The sequence below is a fragment of the Piliocolobus tephrosceles genome, chromosome 6, assembly GCF_002776525.5.
Source record: "Piliocolobus tephrosceles isolate RC106 chromosome 6, ASM277652v3, whole genome shotgun sequence".
NCBI lineage: Eukaryota > Metazoa > Chordata > Mammalia > Primates > Cercopithecidae > Piliocolobus > Piliocolobus tephrosceles.
This window is the reverse complement of record NC_045439.1, coordinates 47,218,190-47,235,963: the sequence shown is the minus strand read 5'-3', so window position 1 is coordinate 47,235,963 and position 17,774 is coordinate 47,218,190. Positions and strand designations below refer to the sequence as shown.

Genomic DNA, 17,774 nt, shown 5'->3' with positions numbered 1-17,774 from the left:
AACATGATTTACGAAGAATTTTGGATGTTTATTCTTAACTTCAATGAAAGGTACATGAAAACCAGGACATTCTAGCTGTTTGGATATTCCCCTATGCCTATTAATCCTGTCAAATAACATTTTCCTCTTCCAAAAGAGGCCTTGATTTTCTAGTTTTGAGAATTATAAGTTTAAACAATAAATTCCAACGTGTTAACAAAGAAGGAAAATACAGAGTCAGAGAAACCAAGAGATGGAGATAGAGATGAGGAAAAGCTAGAGAGAGAGATATAGAAGAGAGGGTCAGTTCTGGTCAGAGTGAAAGCAGACTGTTTTTCTACTCTGGCAGCTTCAAAAATAAACTCAAATAAATGCTTTCTTTGTGGCATCACCAGCTGCAGGTTTTATAATGCATATGCTAGTTCTAGCTCATGGGATAAACTTTTTATCTTCTTGAGACCACATTTAAGCTGTGAGCTGGGTTGACTACAATGATCGGTTCTTCTGCCTGTGAAAATAGTATGCTCCTATCAAAGCAGATTAAATTGTGGTTGGTTGGGAGTCAGCCAGCAAACTGTTAATAGCATTAAAACGGACTGAATTATGGCTTGAATTTTGACTTACAAGGTAAGAAAAAATAAACAATAATAAAAAGATACCACTGCACAATTAGCTCTTATATTACAAAAAAAGAAGAAAGAATAGTATAAATTAAATTATGTGATGTAAATTACTATGACAAGAACATCTAGACGCAATTGTAACAAGGCAAATGCAAATGCAGAGTGAGTCATCATTTCTGGCTTAAGTATCCCCAAACCAGACTCTTCAGCCCTGACCTCTATTATCTAGCCCAGAAGCAGCTTCAGATCCTGGAAAGAATATGGGCTTTGGCATAGACACACCTGCATTCAAATTGCAGCTCTGCCACTGTATGGCCTTGAGAAAAGCCTTGCTTTCCTTATCTGTAAGGTAGAGATAATTGTATATAATTCATACAGTTTGGGAAAAAGTAAATGAAATAAAACATAGAAATCATTTAATACAGTATCTGCCATATATGGCTACTACACAACTCCAGGTGACACACATAGGCCATCATTTCCAAGCAACACATCCAAAACTCTCTCTCTCTACCTCTTCATCCCTAATTACTACCCCCACTATTCACGTGGTTGCCCAAGCCATAAGTTTAAGCATCACCCTAGGTTCCATGTTCCCGCTCACCTCCATATATGCTTGCAAAACGTCTACTCTGTCTTCAAGACAGTTCAGGTGTCACCTCTCCTGGGAGAGGAGTTCTGGATTTCTTTGCCCCTCACAGACTAAGTTCTTGTTCTACTCTCATGTTCCCAAACGCCCCATATATATGTCTATTAGACAGCTAGTTACACCATGTTGTTGTGACTTGTTTCTCTTTCCTACTGGGCTGTAAGTACTTTTAGAGCAGAGAATTATATATGATTCAAAGTTTTATCCCTAAGTTATATCATTGTACCTGCCACATGAAAATGCTGGAAAGCATTTGTAGTAAAAATGAATCAATGACCACATAAACGTGTTGGAGTTTCTTTTGTTTTATTTTAGCTGTATTTACATATTTGTTATTTATTTTTTAGAGACAGGGTCTTGCTGTGTCACTGGGCTGGAGTGCAGTGGCCTCATCGTAATTCACTGCAGCCTGGAACTCCTGGGTTCAAGCCATTCTCCCAGGTCAGCCTTCCCAGCAGCTGGGACTATAGGAGTGTGTTACTACTCTCCGCTAATTATGTAAAAAAATTTTTTTAGCAACAGGATCTCACTACTTTGCCCAGGCAGGTCTCAAACTCCTGGCCTCCAATCCTCCTACTTCGGCTTCCAAAAGCACTGGCATTACAGGCGTGTGTCTTAGTGCCTGGCTTGGAGTTTCTTAAATGTTCATCTCACCTCTTTCCTCTATAGATTCTGAACCAATTGAACAACAGTCAGGAATGATATGAAGAATGCTACATGGGCTGGGCAAGATGGCTCATGCCTGTAATTCCAGCACTTTGGGAGGCTGAGGCAGGAGGATCACTTGAGGTCAGGAGTTTGAGACCAGCCTGGCCATCATGGTGAAACCCCGTCTTTACTAAAAATACAAAAATTAGCTGGGCATGGTGACAGACACCTGTAATCCCAACTACTTGGGAGGCTGAGGCATGAGAATCACTTGAACCTGGGAGAAGGAGGTTGCAGTGAGCAGAGAGCACACCACTGCACTCCAGCCTGGGTGATAGAGCAAGACTCCATCAGAAAGAAAGAAAGAAAGAAAGAAAGAAAGAGAGAGAGAGAGAGAGAGAGAGAGACAGAGAGAGAAAGAAAGAAAGAAAGAAAGAAAGAAAGAAAGAAAGAAAGAAAGAAAGAAAGAAAGAAAGAAAGAAAGAGACCTTTTTCTTGCTACACGGACCTTCAGGCAAGACCAAGCTTCCTATTCCTTCCCCCAGGTCTAGATTTCTTGACCCTGTAAATCAGCTAAGATTTGCTCAGCAGCCACCTTCCCACTAGGGAAACAGCTACCTGCCTCATGTCTACTAGCATGGAATAAAAAACAAGCCCGCCTCTGGAAGCCTGTCATTGGATCTTGATCCAGGTGTGATTACCCCATAGAATCAGGAACAGAGGAAAAAATATGCCCTTTGCAGGCAGGGCAGTTCTGAAAATGAGAATGCCTACGTCAATGTGGGTTGTTCCCTGCACAGGGTGCCAGCCAAGGAGCAGGTGGGGATTGAAATCCAGCCCATATTTCACTAGCCAAGCTATACTCACTGGTTTGAATCTATGTTACATAGATACCATCTGTCCATCAAGCCTTGTGGACAGAGGGCTGTGTCCACCCAGAGGGAGCCCTTTTGTGTCATCTGTACAAAAGCTCCATGTGAACTCATGGGGCTCTTTTCCCCAAATCTCACCAATCAAATCTTTTCTACTCCCTTGTAGAGGAATATCATAGATGGAAGTAAGGCCAGAACTTCCCTTCCGAATACTTGCAAAAGAGTCCAAGTTTTATTTTTATGAACTAGGAAAGGAAGGGAAGAGTTCTACCTAAGAGAGATAAGCAGGGAGAAGAGAATTGGCATTAATTGAACATATACTGTATGCCGGGCATTGGAGAGCATGTGATATGGATAAGCCATTTCATATTATTTGACCAAGTGTGTTAAGATTGATATCTTCATATGAGCGTCCTGAAGATTACATTAAAGAAGACCACACATCCAAAAATGATGACACTTGAATCCAAAGTCCATCATCTTACTACCACTCTGTGGTACTTTGTACTCTTTCAACAAAAGGTCCTACTGGCAATGACTATTCTTTAAGATTTCTAGGAGCTGAGGAGCATGAAGTTGAACCATACAGACACAAATGTTATCCCACGATCTGCAATGAGAAACAAAAGCCAGGCAGGACCAAGTTTTTAGACAGGTGTGTTCCAAAAGTTCACTCCAAGATTAATGCTTAGCAAGTATTTTTTCTAAGTTATAAGTAAAGATTAGTTTTCTGAGTTAGCTCAAAAAATTGTTTTTAGTGTAGTTTGGACCCTTAACCCCTGAGATAGAGCTTCCTTGATTCTCCCTGATCATTGAGTCCCACTGGGTGCCTTTGTGAGCCAGTAAACTCCCAGGTGTACTAGCTGTCTAAAAGTGGGAGCTTGTAAAGCAAGCAACATAAAATTAAGGGTCTGTGTAAAAAGTTCTACAAATATAGCTTTGCAAATCTCTATTGCAGGGTTTCTCAAACTCAGCACTGTTAACATTTTGGGCCAGATAATTCTTGGTTGTAGGGGGCTGTCTAGTACATTATAAGATGTTTAGCAGCCTCCCTGGACTTAACCCATTAAATGTCAGTAACAACCTCCCACCATCACAAGTTATGATAATCAAAAATGCCTCCAGACATTGCCAAATGTCCTGTGTGGGACCAAAATAGCACTCCGTTGAGACTTTGGAGTGCAATGGCTTCTGAGCAATGGCTTGTAACCATTTAGGTATTCCGAAACTCTCGAAGGCTTAAAACCCATGTTCTGTGACTAAATTCACTAATGTGTAAAAAAGCATAACATCTTAAAAAGTAAAACACAATTTTAAGGGTTGTGAAGGCTATTTAAAAATTTTTAAGGATTTAATACCTCTGAATATCTAGACATTTTTAATTTGTAGAAAGATTTAATACTTTTTCTCATATAAAGGATGACTGAAGATGGTTTTTCAATCTCAAATAAAATATAATGTTCCCCAGACAGTGTAAGACATTTTAGATTAAGAATTAATTAAGAATTATGATACTCTTGTTTTCAGGTGGTGATTTAGTATCAACAGCAGGCCTTTTCTTTGGCTATAAACAGAAAAATGTGGGTGTGGACATAATGAAGCAATTGCACAGTTTCAAACAGTGAATAACTCACATCCCTCATAGAGAAAGGGTCATGCTACCTTCACAATGCAGGCCAAGAAAATTCCCATGATCTAAGCCACATAGAAGAGTTTCAGATTCCACAAAATACTTTGAGCCCCTCCTTTATTCTCTCATCCCACTATTCTCTGTTTTTGAATGATCAAAAAGTGAAGTTTCCTTCACTTTTGGGCTAATGCCCAAATGCCCCTGGGAAAGTTCAACTTCTCTTTTATTTGAAAATTAAAATTCTTATCTGATGAACTTCAAAATTTCCATCCAAAGATGAATACAGAGGTTGTGAGTTGCTCTAGCTCTCTAAGTGCCACACAAAACAGACGAAGGAATAGAATTCCAGGACTATGCCTTCCCAGTTTGCTATAGACATTATTATAAATTCTCTAACTGAAAGCCAAATTCCAGGAGCTAGCTGTTACTTAAACTGACTTCTCATCCCTATTTTCTAATACCAACACTTTCAAAAAGAATTGAAAACATTGTATATAGGCAGGGTATAGTGGCTGGCATGCTGGCACCCAAAGACTTCGATACAGAATCTTGGATCTGCCACTTACTAGCTTGTGACCTTGAGACCCTCCACCTCAACCTCTGTCTGCCTGTTTCCTCTTCTATCCAGTGGGGATAATAAAAGGGTTCATGCCTTAAGGTGGTTATAAGGAATAAGTGAGTTAATATTTGTAAAGTGTATAGATTGGTGTCTAACACATAGTAAGTGCTAAAAAGGTGTCTGTTAAACAAAATTGTACAATAAACAGAGCAACACAAGGCCTTTGTCCTATTATTACAATCATGAAATGCTCTAGGGGTAAAATGAGAAAATAGGCTTTTTGTTTTTGCTACTGGCACCTCCTTCTTCCAGTCCCTTCTTCCTTTTTCTGTGTCCATCTTATGGCTTCTTTCCAGGTTCCTACCAGGGTCTTAGCAGAGAACAACTGGTGATGCTTCAGGTGCCAGTCTAAGCTGCCTTCACAGAGGGACCTTTGAATTTCCCCTGGAGACTCTGAAACACTAAAATGTCCACAGAACTTAAAGAAGTGAATCTGTATCCCTGCAGCATCAGTGAGCAGTTGTATTTTCAGAGAGGAGGACCCTCCAGGCCTGGTCTGCACACTCCTCAGGCTGGCCCTGGGGAGAAAAGTAATGCAAATTCATACCTTTAAGCTAAAAAATTAAATTTAAAAAATAAGCAACCTCAAGTTTATGCATTCCAGCATATGGCAAATGTGGCACTGTCTTGAAATGAGTCATCTTAAGCCCAAGTTAGAAGCAGACATAATTTCCAGATGTCAAAAAAAATATTTCTCCCTAAACAGAAAAGCAAGCAAGATGGAGTGCAGTTTTCAAAACTGCTTATTTTACTAGCTGTTAATGTTTACTCACTTCTGATTTTCTCAAGATTATCCGCTTGTAAGCTGTGGCCTAAATGCATTTAAATTGCCTTTGAATGTCCCAAGCAATCCTTACTACCATGGAAACAGAACCAAGGATATGCAAGATGACTCCTCTGGGGCATTATTTGGTGCTCTAGATAGTTTTGATTGGTTGTTCCCTGCTCTGTCACCTCTTCTCTGAAATGTAATCATGTTGGTTGGATTTATTTTTATTGTCCACAGGAGCACACAATTCACCAAGTAGTGGAAAATGCCATTCATTCATCAAAGTCCTTCCAGAGAGACATGGGAGGCATTAGCGAGCAAATCCTTATGTGTCAGAAAACACCGGCAGATTGCTCCAGAAGGATTTGGGCCTTTTCCCAACAGTCTAGGAGGTTACTTGCATCTTTAAAATTTTTATTGGTGTAGGAGAAAGGACTATAGATTGGTGCCCCAAAGAATGCTGCCTAATGCCCTGGCTCTGGAGAATGTAAGTGGGTAATTGTATACTTCTGTATAAACGGTATATGAAATAGTAATAATAAGGGACCAAAACAGAAATATCCAATTCTTGACTTTGTTGTTAAGGCATTTATAACCTTGATAAAATTACTTAGCTCTGCTTTTTTATGTAAAATGGCCATTTGTAGAGTGGAGTGGAGAAATAGGGCTTGGGTTCAATTTGAGGTCAATGTTTGTAAACTAATGAATCCTTTGGATGAAGGATCTAGGCATAGAGAACAAATAGTATTTCCCTTGCCTTTCTCATCAATCCACAATGAAGATGAGAGAAAGATGTCAAGGTCAAGTCTGTTGTTTTTGTTTAAAAAATACCATCTGAGACAAGAGCATCTATCTTAGTCACTTGAAGGGATAATGTCCTTATGCTTCCTACAAAACTTGATTCATGTAATGTGCACAAACACAAAACAAACAAATACTTGTGATTTTTGGATTCGTATTTCCTTCTCTTTCTGGAGTAACTTGAAATTATCTGGGCATATGTCAATGCAGGGGAACAGAGACCAGCTGCTTCTTGGAATAAACAATATCACAGCAATGAAAAAATGCAAAGGCCAGAGTAGGACGAACTGAGCCTACCTGACCTTCACTCTGCACAGAAATGATTGTGGCATTTAGATGTTGATAGATGTTGAAAGATTAAAACATTGGCAACCAAGTTTCAGCTCTATAGTACAGAAAAGTTCCTGTATATTTCTAAGAAATACATTAATAAATACATTTACAGATATTTCTAATAGAAAAATTGGCAAAGAAGGTGGACTGATAGTTTATGTAAATGAATATAAAATTAGTTCATTAAAAACTTGAGGGGAAATATAATTAGTAATCAGAAAAATGAAAAAAAAACCCTATTTTATAACTGATTCGCAAAAACAATCATTTAATGCTGGCAGAGTTATGGAAAGTGAGGCAGACATATGTCATGTTTGTGGCCAACAGCATCTTTTGAATAATATTCTTATATTTGGAGAAGTTCTTGTGAGTTCTGCCTCTTAAGGAAAAATAAATAACTTATTTTCCCAACCTCCTTTGCAACAGATACATAGACATGTAACCTAGGCCCCACCAATAAAATATAGCCAATCGAGATTTTCTTAGAGAAGAAGGAAAAGAGAGGGTGCAGATGCTGTACAGAATTTATTTTCAGATGGAAATGACAGCAGAGTTCCTGGCATCAGCCAGTGCCCAGACTCAGCAGATAAGCTGTAGTGGTATTTCCTGATGACAGCAGCACAGTTTTCTCCAAAGCAGTCCTGGAGAGTGACGTGAGCATTCTTCAAGGCTGTGTAGTCTTCCAAGACTTACTCTCTGAACATCTGGAAGGACCAATTATTTCCTTAGCTTTTGACTAAGGACACTGGTTAAATACAGTATGTTAATTTGTACATCCTGGGTGCAAATATAAATAGGAATGCCACTTTAGTATTGTGTATCAAGTTCCAGAAAAAAAATTATCTTGCATTTATTAAGCCTTTTTATAAAAATGTATGCCAAGGAAGTAGCCCAAAAGAAGAAAAATGGCAATGTGAATGGACAATTTAAAATTTCAAAGGATTAGAAACAACCTGCAGGCTCACCAACAGGGTAGGAGTTAGGTCAGTCATGGCATACTCTTGGTAGTCAGTAGAATGCCAGCATTTCTACGTGGTAGGGGCTTGGGGTACACTCTTTTGTAAGACGGAGGACCAGGGGCTTAAATCTGCATTTAGATAGAGTAAATGCTCTTTCTACTTAGACGGAATATTTATTTGGAGTTGCTTGTGGGTAACGAAGAATAGGATTGGAGGGCATTAAAACCTGCCCCAACCGTCTCTCTACTGACAAACTATTACATAGTGAATAAAATAACTACTAGGAAGTGTTTGGGTTTTTTTAAGTTTTTAATTTTGGGGGTACATTGTAGGTGTATATTTATAGGTTACTTAAGATATTTTGAAACAGGCATGCAATGCTTAATAATTATATCAGGGTAAATGGGGTATCCATCACTTCAAGCATTTATCCCTTGTGTCACAAACAATCCAATTATACACTTTAGTTATTTTTAAGTTTATGATTAATTTTTATTGACTATAGTCATCCTGTTTTGATAGCAAATACTAAGTCTTATTCATTCATTCTATTTTTTGTACCTCTTAACCATTTCCACTTTCCCCCTTCTGACATTCCAGTACCCTACCCAGCCTCTGGTAACCATCCTTTTACTGTCTATCTCCATAAGTTCAATCGTTTTCAATTTTAGTTCCTACAAATAAGTGAGAACACGTGAAGTTTGTCTTTCTGTGCCTGGCTCATTTCACTTAACATAATGACCTCTAGCTTCATTCATGTCGTTGCAAATGACAGAATCTCATTCTATTTTATGACTGAATAGTACTCCATTGTGTATATGTACCACATTTTCTTTATTTGTTCAACTGCTAATGGACACTTAGGTCCAAATGTTGGCTATTGTGAATAGTACTGCAATAAACATGGGAGGGCAGATATCTCTAATGTACTGATTTCCTTACTTTTGGGTGTATACCTGGCATTGGGATTGCTGGATCATATTGGTAGTTCTATTTTTAGTTTTTTTAGGACCTCCAAACTGTTCTCCATAGTGGTTGTACTAATTTACATTCCCACCAACAATGTACAAGTGTTCCATTTTCTCTACATCCTCTCCGACATTCATTATTGCCTGATATAATGAATAAAAGTCTTTTGGCTTAAAGCCGTTTTAATTGGGGTGAGATGATATATCATTGTAGTTTTGATTTGCAAGGAAGTTTTTGTAGGAATGTAGAAAAATATTCATATCTTGTTAAAGGAATAGCACAAAACACAAAATTATATCTATGATGTGACCCCTACTCTTATGTAAAAAAATTGAAATAGTTTTCTGCCAAGGTTTTTCGATGCAATGAATATTTCTGTGCTTTGCAAAATTATTGTAAGTGTTCAAAATTGTATCTTCTCTTTGGCAATGTCTCACTGATGTTATGGTTTTATGGCTACCTGCTCAGTGAGGATGCCTTTGACACCTACTGTCTTTTGGCAGAGTTAGACTCAATCTGGGCCTTAGGTAATATGGCTTCCTTAGGCATTCATGGATCCACAGGGCCAAAGGGAAGAGAAATCACTATGTAAAATCTCAAGCCACATAGGCGTTTCCACCAGAATTGTAAACATGCTCCTGCTCACATGGGGAATGGGGGACTGCTGGAGGGGGAGCAAATTGGCAAACCTCTTTGGCATTCTCTAATAAAGTTGGAGCTATCCATACCTTATCACCCAGAAATGCCACTCCTAGATATTTATCTTGGAGAAACTATTGGCACAATGCATCAGTAAGTATGCCCAAGAATGTTTATAACAGCACTATTCCTATTCAACAAAAACTTAAAACAACTTAAATGTTTGTCACTAGTAGGATGGATAAAAATGGGTAAATATATAGTGTAATCATGTAATGCTATACAAAAATGAGTGTATATATAAACTACACTTAGACTCAACTAAATGGAGGAGGCTCAGAAATATAACGATGAATGAAGGCAGCAAGATATATGGTATGATTCCATTTGTAAAAAGTTTAAAAACAGGCAAAATTAAGCTACGCTATTAAGGTACGAATATACAATTGGCGAAACTATAAAGTAGGAAAATGATGATCACAAATGTCAACATAGTGGGTACCTCTGAGGAGGGAAAGAAAGAGGGAGCTGTGTTTGGAAAGGGGCACACTGGGGCTTCTGGCCTGGCAATATTCTTTCTTGATTAGACAAGGTTGCTTGTTTGTTTGTGTTTTCACATGTTTGTCATTTTGCATTAAACAGTGGGACAGTTGTATTTTATACATTTTTATGTGTATATTATAGTTTTGTTGTTGTTGTTGAGACAGAGTCTCACTCTGTCACCCAGGCTGGAGTGCAATGGCGTGATCTCAGCTCACTGCAACTTCCACCTCCTGGGTTCAAGCAATTCTCCTGCCTCAGCCTCCTGAGCAGCTGGGATTACAGATGAATGTCACCATGCCTGGCTAATTTTTATATTTTTAGTTGAGAAGGGGTTTCACCATGTTGGCCAGGCTGGTCTCAAACTCCTGACCTCAGGTGATCCACCCGCCTAAGCCTCCCAAAGTGATGGGATTACAGGTGTGAGCCACCACGCCCAGCCTACAGTTTATTTTTTAAAAATAAAAAAAGGAGACTCTAACAAAAAGGTCTGTATGTCAGGAGTTAGGCAGTGGAGAAATCACATTTCTAGAAACAAAAACCCTCTTCAGGTCACTGAAGTGGGAGTTGAAGAAGTTAGTTTAAGATCTTGATTAATAAAGCAGAGCCACCTCGGGGATTTGGTTATCAATGAGGAGAAGGGTTCAGAAGCACTACTTAATGAATAAATATGATCTTTTTAATTCTTCCATGGGAAGTCTAGATCACCAGGAATTGTGCCTTTGAAAGGCTCCAGGGCAGTGGAAAGGAGAGCTCTGTGGGTTGTGGAGGCTGGTGCATGGGAAGGAGTCCTCGCTTAGTTTATTCCTGTATCCTCTCCGGCTTCTGCCTCTTCATCTCATGCAGTGTTGACTGACAAACTCAAGAGGGAGGCATGGACCTGCCAATAGAGAAGTCAAGGTTACGGTTTTTAGATCCACATTAGGGTTGTCTATCCCTGTCATAAAGTCATGAACACAGGGGTGTTTATTAACTGGCCAATCCACACTGGGCATGGTGGCCCATGAGAGGGCTCTGAAATGAGGGGGAAAAGCATTTCAGGGACTGTTAGACTGAAAGCATGACTCCAACAATCTTAAACGGAACCCAGAATAGCATAGTAGTGAAGAGTGGAGAGTACTACTACATTGACTCACTCTCCTGCTTATAAACTGCTGCCCAGGAAAGTTTCAAGCTAAGTCTTATCAAGCCCTCTTCAAACTGACATGGATAGCAAAATATCTAGCAATTGTTCAGTTGATTGATCAACCTGGGCAGTCCGCCCCATACTAAACATTTTACCAAGAACCAAAAGATTGTACTGATTACCTGTGAATTTGAAATCTATCATTTACAGCTCAAGACCTGAGGATTCTCACTGGTTTAAGTTTAGTGTTGTGTTCCTGGCACACTATTAAACTGGAAACTTGGAAAGAAACAAAAGAGATTACTTGGTGCTCTTGCAATGTAGTGCTGAGCTTAACTTTGTATTGACTTGGTTATTTTACAACTCTGTGGGGGTAGAAGTGAACTTAAAAGTTCTCATCTAGTAGAGATGCAGATAATTTCTTTCTGATAGAAGAGATAACCAAGAAAGTTATAGTCATGGCCCTACTGGACATTAACCAGTTTTGTATATAACCCAGCAATGTTATGCTAGCACTGTCAAAGACACCTAGTTTCTCAAATGCTCTTTACACGGATTTGAAACTCAACTTGACATCCATAGGCTAAGAAAAGTCCTTTCCTTTGTGAAAGACTATGTGAATAACAAAGAATATGAAGACGATAAACAGACAAGCTACAGACTGGGAGAAAAATATTTGCACACTACATATGTAACAAATTAAAACTCAAAACCTAATACTAAAAAAGATAAACAAACAATTCAATTAGAACATGGACCAAAAGCATGAACAGACACTTCTCTGAAGATGGAAGATAAGCCCATGAAAAGATGTTGAACGTCACTAGCTATCAGGGAAATTAAAATTAAAACCACAGTGAGTAATCACTCTATACCTAACAGAAGGGGAAAATTAAAAAAAAAAAAAAAAAAGGTAACAGTACCAAAATGAAGATAACTGAATCACTCATACATTGTTGGTGGGAATATAAAATGGTACAGCCACTTTGGAAAATACTTTGGTAGTTTCTCTAGAAGCAAAACACACAAATACTCACATGATCCAGGAACTGTACTCTTGGGCATTTATCCCAGAGAAATGAACTTATACCCACACCAAATGCTGCACACAAATGTTCATATCAACTTTATTCATAATAGCCAAAACCGGAAACAGTCCAGAGGACTTTCAATGGACGAATGGTTAAATAAACTGTGACATATCTATACCATGAAATACTACTTAGCAATCAAAAGAAAGAAACTATTGATATGTACAATAATGTGGATGAATCTCCAGGGAATTATGATGAGTGGGGAAAAAGTCAATCCTAAAGAGTTACATACTATATGATTCTACTGTATTTCTTTAACAACAGTTCAATGTTAACATTTAACATACTTCAACATTTTGAGCATTTAATATTCCTTTATTTAACATTCAATATTTAAAATTATTTAACAAATTTAAGCACATATTTAACATAAAATTTCAGAAGTGGAGAACAGGCTAGTGGTTTCCTGAGTTAAGAACCAAAGTTGGAAAGTGGGACAAGAGAGAGGAGAGAGGCAGAGTAAGATGGTCAGATAGAACCTTCCAGTAATCATCCCCCCAGCAGGAACATCAAATTGAATAACTATCCACAGAAGAAAGCACCTTCATAAGGACCAAAAATCAAGTCAATAATCACAGTACCTAGTTTTAACACCATATCAAGGAAAGAGGCACTGAAGAGGGCGTGAAAGACAGCCTTAAATTATCAATACCACCCCTCCCCAATCCTCAGCAGCAGCTACATAGCGCTGAGAGAGAATCTGTGCATTTGGGGGAGGGAGCACAAAGTGATTGTGGGATTTTGCATTTGAACTCAGTGCTGCTCTGTCACAGAGGAAAGCAACATGAGGCAGAATTCACCTGGAGCCCAGGCAGAGAGCGTTCAAATCAGCCTTAGCCAGAGGAGAGTTGCCCATCTGAACAGTTGGAATTTGAGTTCCAGCAAGCTCTGCCAGCATGGATTAAAGTGCTCTGGGGTCCTACATAAACTTGAAAGGCCATCTATGTCTACAATTTCTGAGCAAGTCCTGTTGCTGTGCTGGGCTTGAAATCAGTTCTCTGGGCGTGCATATAACCTAGTGAGACAGCCGCCAGGGTGGCCAAGGGAGTGCTCACACCACCCTTCCCCCAACCCCAGGCACTGCAACTTGCAAATCCAGGAGAGACTACTTCCTTCTGTGTGAGAAGAAGAAGGAGTAAAGACTTGGTCTTACAACTTGGATACCAGCTCAGGCACAGAAGAATAGGGCACCAGAAAGAGTCCTGATGCCTCCATTGCAGGCTCTGGCTCTTGGATGACAATTCTAGACACATTCTGGGCCAAAAGAAATCTGCTGTTTTGAACAGAAGGACCCAGTTCTGGCAGGATGTGTCACCTGTTAACTAAACAGCCCTTGGGCCCTGAGTAATCAGCAGTGGTACCCAGGCAGTTCTCACCGTAGGCCTTGGGTGAGACTCAGAGCTGTGCTGGCTTCAAGTGTGACCCATCACATTCCCATGTGTGGTGGTCACAGGGACAGACTCATTCTGCCTGAGAAAAGGAGACGAAATAACAAAGGGGACTTTGTCTAGCAGCTTGGGTATCAGCTTGACCACATTGGATTACAGCAACAAGCAGGCTCCTGGAGTCCCAGATTCTAGGCCTTGGCTCCTGGACAGCATTTCTGCACCTGCCCTGGTAAGAGACCCAGGCCTGGCAGCATTCATCACAAGCTGACCACAGAGCCCTTGGACCTTGAGTGAATATTGATGATAGTCAGGCAGTATTCGCCGGGGGCTCCTTCTGGTTGAAGAAAGAAGAAGAAGGATTGTGAAAGACTTTGTCTTGTGGCTTAAATGACAGTTTGGCTGCAGTAAGATAAAGCAGCAAGTAAATTTCAAGGCTCCTGGCTCCATGCTATGGCTCCTAGATGGCATTTCTCAGCCCACCCTAGGCTAGAGGGTGGGAGCTCACTGACCTGAAAGCAAGGACACATACCTAGCTGGACTCACCATCTGCTGACTGAAGAGCTCTTAAGCCTTGAGTGAACATTGGCAGCAGCCAGGCAGTGGTTGCTGCTGGTGTTGAGTAAGACCCAGTGCTGTGCTGGCTTCAGGTCTGACCCAACATGCCCCCAGTGGCAGTGGTCACAGGGGGGCTTGTGTCACCCCTCTCCCAGCTCCAGGAAGCTCAGCACAGACACAGAGAGAGACTCAATTTGTTTGGGGGAAAGTAAGGGAAAAGAGCAAGAGTCTCTGCCTAGTAATCTGGGGAATTCTCTCAGATCTAACCCAAGACCACCAAGGCAGTACCTCTATAACGTTGCAAGAGTCACAACTTTACTGGGCTTGGCGGGAGGCCCTAATGCAGATACAATTGCAGTGACCAAAGACTTACATCACAGTAGTCAATTCTCTTTGAATACTTGGAGAACCTTTCCAAGAAGAATAGGTACAAACAAGCCAAGACTGTGAAAACTACAATAAATGCCTAACTTTTCAATGCCCAGACACTGACAAACATCAAGAAGCATAAAAACCATCCAGGAAGACATGACCTCACCAGATGAACTAAATAAGGCACCAATGACCAATCCTAGAGTAACAGAGATATGTGATCTTTCAGATAGAGAATTCAATATAGCTGTTTTGAGGGAGCTAAAAAAATTCAAAATAACACAGAGAAGGAATTCAGAATCCTATCACATACATTTAACAAAGACATTGAAATAAAATTTAAAAGTCAAGCAGAAATTCTGGAGCTAAAAAATGCAATTGACGTATTAAAGAATGCAGCAGAGTCTCTCAACAGAATTGATCAAACTGAAGAAACCATTAGTGAACTCGAAGATGGGGTACTTGAAAATACATAGTCAGGCCAGGCACAGTGGCTCATGCCTGTAATCCCAACAATTTGGGAGGCCAAGGCAAGAGTATTGCTTGAGGTCAGAAGTTCGAGATCAGCCTGGGCAGCATAGTGAGACCCCACTTTTACAAAAATATTTTAAAATTGTCTGAGTATTGCAGCACATGCTCATAGTTCTAGCTACTTGGGAGGCTGAAGTGGGAGGATCATTAGGGTCTAGGAGTTTGAGGTTACAGTGAGCTATGATTGTGCCATTGCTCTCTATCCTAGGCGGCAGAGCAAGACCTCATCTCAAAAAAAAAGTTTAAAGGGGAAAAAAAAGAAGCAAAATACACTGTCAGAGGAGACAAAAGAAAAAGGAATAACAGAGAATGAAGCATGTTTATGAGAGCTAGAAAATAGCCTCAAAAGGGCAAATCTACGAGTTATTGGCTTGAAAGAGGAGGTAGAGAGAGAGATAGGGGTAGAAAGTTCATACAAAAGGATAGTAACAGAGAACTTTCCAAACCTAGGGAAATATATCAATATTCAAGTACAACAATGTTATAGAATACCAAAAAGATTTGACCCAAATAAGATTACCTCAAGACATTTAATAATCAAACTCCCAAAAGCCAACAATAAAGAAAGAATCCCAAAAGCAGCAAGAGAAAAGAAACAATAACATACAAAGGAGCTCCAATAGGTGTGACAGCAGACGTCTCAGTGGGAACCTTATAGGCCAGGAGAGAATGGCACGGCATGACAAATTTAAAGTTCTCAAGGGAAAAATATTTTATCTTAGAATAGTGTATCCAGTAAAAGTATTCTTTGAACATGAAGGAGAAATAAAGACTTTCTGAGACAAGCAAAAGCTGAGGGATTTTATGAACACCAGACCTATCCTATAAGAAATGCTAACAGTTCCTCAATCTGAAAGAAAAGGATGTTAACCATTTGCTTGGTAGATCTTCCTCCATCCCTTTATTTTGAGCCTATGTGTGTCTCTGCATGTGAGATGGGTCTCCTGAATACAGCAAACAAAAAAAGCAGGGGTTGCAATCCTAGTCTCTGATAAAACAGACTTTAAACCACCAAATATCAAAAGAGAAAAAGAAGGCCATTATATAATGGTAAAGGGATCAATTCATCAGGAAGAGCTAACTATCCTAAATATATATGCACCCAATACAAGAGCACCCAGATTCATAAAGCAAGTCCTTAGAGACTTACAAAGAGACTTAGACTCCCATACAATAATAATGGGAGACTTTAACACCCCACTATCAACATTAGATCAACGAGACAGAAAGTTAACAAAGATATCCAGGAATTGAACTCAACTCTGCACCAAGCAGATGACCTAATAGACATCTACAGAACTTTCCACCCCAAATCAACAGAATATACATTCTTCTCAGCACCATATCGCACGTATTCCAAAATTGACCACATAGTTGGAAGTAAAGCACTCCTCAGCAAATGTAAAACAACAGAAATTATAACAAACTGTCTCTCAGACCACAGTGCAATCAAACTAGAACTCAGGACTAAGAAACTCAATCGAAACCGCTCAACTACATGGAAACTGAACAACCTGCTCCTGAATGACTACTGGGTACATAACGAAATGAAGGCAGAAATAAAGATGTTCTTTGAAACCAATGAGAAGAAAGATACAACATACCAGAATCTCTGGGACACATTTAAAGCAGTGTGTAGAGGGAAATTTATAGCATTAAATGCCCACAAGAGAAAGCAGGAAAGATCTAAAATTGACACCCTAACATCACAATTAAAAGAACTGGAGAAGCAAGAGCAAACACATTCAAAAGCTAGCAGAAGGCAAGAAATAACTAAGATCAGAGCAGAATTGAAGAAGATAGAGACACAAAAAATCAATGAATCCAGGAGCTGGTTTTTGGAAAAGATCAACAAAATTGATAGACTGCTAGCAAGACTAATAAAGAAGAAAAGAGAGAAGAATCAAATAGACACAATAAAAAATGATAAAGGGGATATCACCACCAACCCCACAGAAATGCAAACTACCATCAGAGAATACTATAAACACTTCTATGCAAATAAACTAGAAAACCTAGAAGAAATGGATAATTTCCTGGACACTTACACTCTCCCAAGACTAAATCAGGAAGAAGTTGAATCCCTGAATAGACCATAGCAGGCTCTGAAATTGAGGCAATAATTAATAGCCTACCAAACAAAAAAGGTCCAGGACCAGACGAATTCACAGCCAAATTCTACCAGAGGTACAAGGGGGAGCTGGTACCATTCCTTCTGAAACTCTTCCAGTCAATAGAAAAAGAGGGAATCCTCCCTAACTCATTCCATGAGGCCAACATCAACCTGATACCAAAGCCTGGCAGAGACACAACAAAAAAAGAGAATTTTAGATCAATATCCCTGATGAACATCTATGCAAAAGTCCTCAATAAAATACTGGCAAAGCAAATCCAGCAGCACTTCAAAAAGCTTCTCCACCACGATCAAGTGGGCTTCATCCCTGGGATGCAAGGCTGGTTCAATATACACAAATCAATAAACGTAATCCAGCATATAAACAGAACCAAAGACAAAAACCACATGATTATCTCAATAGATGCAGAAAAGGCCTTTGACAAAATTCAACAGCCCTTCATGCTAAAAACTGTCAATAAACTAGGTATTGATGGGATGTATCTCAAAATAATAAGAGCTATTTATGACAAACCCACAGCCAATATCATACTGAATGGTCAAA

At 39.5% G+C, this 17,774-nt stretch overlaps 1 long non-coding RNA gene across 1 annotated transcript in view; it reads right to left on the bottom strand.

Moving 5' to 3' along the window:
- Positions 1-7,494: 7,494 nt before the first annotated feature.
- LOC111554442 overlaps positions 7,495-17,774 on the bottom strand; it is a 29,553-nt gene continuing 19,273 nt past the window's right edge. The window contains exons 2-3 of the long non-coding RNA XR_002735252.2: positions 10,739-10,910; positions 7,495-7,627 (exon numbers count right to left, since the gene is read on the bottom strand). This is a non-coding gene — a long non-coding RNA (uncharacterized LOC111554442). The remainder of the gene's footprint in view (positions 7,628-10,738; positions 10,911-17,774) is intronic.